This window comes from Mastomys coucha, unplaced genomic scaffold, assembly GCF_008632895.1.
Source record: "Mastomys coucha isolate ucsf_1 unplaced genomic scaffold, UCSF_Mcou_1 pScaffold1, whole genome shotgun sequence".
NCBI lineage: Eukaryota > Metazoa > Chordata > Mammalia > Rodentia > Muridae > Mastomys > Mastomys coucha.
In genome coordinates, this window is record NW_022196891.1 from 39,012,801 (window position 1) to 39,017,800 (window position 5,000).

The window sequence follows — 5,000 nt, forward strand, 5'->3', positions numbered from 1 at the left end:
ACAAATCAGTTTTCAAAACAGTACTATCCAACATGTTCTTGAAACAAGTTAATTATTTTTTATATAAAATTGAGTCAAAAGTCCAATATTATTATTAGGTTAGTATTATTATGTTATCTCCATAATCAGGTGCATTCTAGAATTTAAAATGATAAGCCATCCAGATTGTTAAGTATTAAACACATTATGCCAACAAGTATTCTTTTAAAAATTGATTTAAGCACATTTATGATTGGAGAAAATCAATTTGAAGCCTTTACAGTCATTAGTATATATACTGGGCGTCGTCCATATTTTAAGTGAAAATATTTTAACATTTCCCAAATTGTGGTTTATGGAAAACTAATATTCATAAAATATTAATACATGCAAATATGTAATGTCCAATTCTCATAAAGCTGAATATGCTTATAAGACAGATTATTCTGGTACAGAACTTTCTAAATTTCGAACACAGTTGGAAACATTGTGAGTACCACAAATCATTGCCATATTTTGTGGCATTCCAGACTTAGACTTATTACCAATAAGGAAGATTCCCTCAACTCTTCCTTCTTCTGTAGAAAAACTGTATATCTTTGAGTTTTCAAATAAAATAGTTTGAGAATTGTGATAGGACACTATTATTTTACTGCAGAATTTATATCTATTTTTCAGAACATTTTAATATTTAATATAGAAGTGTTACTAATAATAGAATGATAATTACTACCCATGATTTTAATAAAAATAATATGCATCATTTCTCAAAGTTAATTTTATATCTATAAAGTTTTAATTTTGTACTACATTTTAATATTTAAATATTTCTCTGTAAGCTCATTAAATAGAAACGTGTTAACATTTATTTTTGTTAATATTGCATAGAGATATCCACAGCCCTTTATTTATTTACCAGATAGTCCTCATGGCCTTTAATAATTTATATATTTTATTGGACCAAATAATTATTTTTTGATGTTGTGTAAGATAGACTATAGTTCTTTTTTAAAAAATAAAAAAAAAATCAAAATGCTAATTAGGATTTACATCCAATTGATTAAAGAATACTATTTATAACCAATATTTATATTATTTTAACCATCCTTACAGCACATCTGCCTTCATTGCTTTTCTATTCCTTTATAAAACACCATGATCAAAGCAGATTACAGAATAAAGGTCTTATTTGGTTTAATACAGACCAAATATACATACAGATCCAAACAAAATCAAAGAGAACAAACAAAGTAAGGAAAACCTCTGCACAGAAAATACTTCCCATAAATAGCAGTGATTGGGATAAAAATATATAAAATCACACTTGAGATATAGATACTAAGATATTAAGTTGTCCAAAATCTCAAGTAAAGAAGGTACTTGAATATCCCTCCAGAAATGACTTATAAATTGTCAGCACATCCAAGCACATACACACATACAGGTACACACACACACACACACACACACACACAAAACCATGTTTGCATTGTGTTTCTTTTGCTATTAAATATTAATAGGCAAAATTAATACCCACTGAATTGTTATCTCACACTTGGGAATTTATATTGTACTTGGTCCTGTGAAGGCTTTATGTCCCAGTATCGGGGAATGCCAGAGCAGGAAGCAGGAGTGGGTGGGTTGGTGAGCAGAGGGAGGGGAAGAGTGGATGGGGGTTTTCAGAGGGGAAATGAGGAAAGGGGATAACATTTGAAATATGAATAAGGAAAATATCTAATAAAAAAATTAAAAAGAAAAGAAAATGTTGAAAGAGACAAAACCTATCAGAGACCCTCTGTCTGGAGTTGGTAGGCATGTGTGTGCATGGAAATCTGGAATCATTCTCCTATCAAGCTCTGGCTGTTGAACAGCATAAAGTCTCATCTGACTACCTCCACAGGCCATGAATACTGGGTAGACTATATTCCTTTGAAACTACAGACCAACAGCAGTCCTGCATATCTCTTTTGCCCTGTGAATAAGGGACATGACAGGAATATACAACTTGGCAACTTCGAATGCAGATTTGGGTATGTGGCAGATCAGAAGGTAACGGAACACTTTCGAAAATCCATGGTAAAATGTTGAAATAAAAGCAAATATTTGTGACTCTCTTTTATCTGTGGTCATGAATAATACTGTATATAGATGGTGATAGATCAAGGGCATGTAAAAGAGCATTTTTTTGTGGCACCCTGTACCTTTGAAATCTGAACCACCAACCAAAGAACATACACAGACTGGACCTAGGCCTACCCACTCATATGTAGCACATGTACACCCTGGTCTTCATGTTTGTCCCAGACAACTAATACAGAAGCTATTCCAAAAGCTGTTGGTTGTATGTGGGATATGTTTTACTAATTGGGCTGACTTGTCTGGCCTCAGTGGAAGAGGAAATACCTAGCCACACAGAGAAGTCAAGTACCAGGTTAAGGGGGAATATCCAGGCGGTTCCCTCCCAGCTTAGAGGAAAAAGGGAGGGGGAAGGATTGTGGAAGGGGGTGATGGGAGGGGCCAGTGAACAGGATATAAAATGAATAAGTAAATATAAATAAATTAAACTTAATTAAAAGAAAACCAGATGCATGAGAAGTCATATGTAATTGCAAATGAATTCAGGGGCAGAATTGCTGATAAACAGAAGGAGCAGAATTGGACTGCATGTTATTTTGATCAAGTCTAAACTGATGACAGTTTAGCACTGAATGTCGTGTTTCTTGACATTCTTTTGGCATTGAAAATGATTTCCAGACTATAGCAAATCAAATATCATCATGAAAATGATGAAAGATAACTAGTGTTGATGAAAACATCTTAATATTATATATTGATGATGGATCATAAATTACTTAAACCATAATGGAAAACAGTATGGGACTTTCATAAATAAATAAATAAATAATAAATAAATAAATAAATAAATAAATTGTACCATTTAAAGCAATAAGCTAAATGTTTATGATGTTCTAGAGGAGTAGACAGCTATGAACTAGGTAATAGGCAGGTAGCAAGAGACAGAAAGACATAGTAAATGTGCTTTACAACATTTCTAGAGAATGAAAAGTTTAAGATCACTGAAAGCCAGCCTTCTGAACCAATCAAATCAATGGTATATTTTAGAACCCAAATTAAGCTATGATTGGATTTGGGTTCTATTTGTAAGATACTAAAATTAAAAAAAAAAAAAAAAAACCTCATTTTCAATTCTGCCTTTTGATTTTGCTTGGCTGTCAAAGCACTGGGCGACACCCATCCTTTCTTTGTAAAGACAATCTGTATCACTGAAGTCAGAGGATGAAATATTCATCTTATTAATAACTACCTTGAAATAGATACCAAGCTGTTTCTCAGAAAAAAAGTTTGTACCTGCCCCAATGAAACTAGAATACTTAATTTATCACCATGTATAATAAGGTATTACAATATAGATAATTTATACTTCTTAATTAAAAAAATGAAAATCTACATATCCCATCTGAATTCATCTTCTGTTGCTATGATAAAACACCCTGAGCAAACTAAGACATATAGGTCTTATTTAAACTCACAGTTCAAGGTGCAGTCCATCTTCTCTGGGAATTTTAGGTGGCAGGAACTTGAAGGTGTTCATGTCATTAAATCCATATCAGAAAGCAGAGAGGGATGACCACTGTGGTCAATTCCTCTCTCCATTCACATGGTCCATGATCCCAGCCAGGAAAGGGTGTCAATCATAGTGGGTGCATCATTCTACCTCAATGTGCTCAAGATCATTTCTCCCAGGCTTGCCTAGAAGCCCAGATCAAAGGTGATTCTAGATTCTGACAACTAGGCAATTAACACTAAGCAGCACAGTATATGATTTTATTCACCTGGTGGTTTAATTAATAAATTTATGTGATTTGCCAGGCTTTTCTTGGTGACAGTTTATGAATGTTTCTACTTTTCCATTACTGGTGGTAAAAGGGAAAGAATAACTTCAATGTAGTCTGAAGTACAAGCAATATATTACCACACTTGCTGTGTGATCTCTCTTCCTGAATTCTACCATCCTATCCTTTCTAAGTCTCCACTTATTTGGACTTGCCCTTAATTTACCTTCTCCCTCCCACTCTTTCCCTAAATGGCTTGCCTATCCTTAGATAATCTTTTCTTCCTCTACGCCTCACCATGCTCTTTAGCAGTCTGTGCGTAATGCTCACTGACACTACACATCCTCTTTTAAATGCAGCATAAGTCACATCTTTCAGTCAGGCAAGAGGCAGTGAAAAGAGCATGAACTTTAGCAGAAGACAGGTCTAGAAGCAATCCACTGATTTCTAATTTTCACAGTGTATATGGTCTTTTGCTAAAAGAGTTAATCTTTCAACCTTCAGTTTTCTCCTATTTCAAATAAAGGCAAAAATAGTTCTTCAAAAGTACATACAAAGATTAAATAAATTTTGTAAAGGATATTTAAGACCTCAATATACTAATTATTACTATTTCCTTCTCTTCCTTCTCCCCATTTTCTGGTTGTTACAGATGAACTCCTATACATAGAGGAATCCATGAGTCTGTTTCTAGATATATAAGTTTTTAGAATAAAAAATAGTATTTGTCTTCAAAAGGCTCACAAGCCAGTTGATGCACTATAAATTAAGTAATTATTAATAGCTTGAAAATATTTATGAAGTATCTGAAACAAAGATATGTGAAAAATATATAGCAAATGCCATTACCTCCTCCAAAAAGTGAACTCTTAGTATACAAAGGTGATTGTAATTATAAATGGTGGGAAATTTTACTAAATTACTATATCAATACATTTGCTGTACTAGTAAATATTTACCGTAGTAAAATATCTGAGCTAACTAACTTTTTTGTACTATCTAGGTTAGCTATTTATTGAATTAAAAAATTGTTCCTACTAATACTTCTAATACTTCATTATATTTATAAAGCATCATATTGGGTATGTTTAGAGTTTTTTGCCTTTTTTTTTAGATATTTTCTTTATTTACATTTTTTTTTTTTGGTTTTTGGAGACAGGGTTTCTC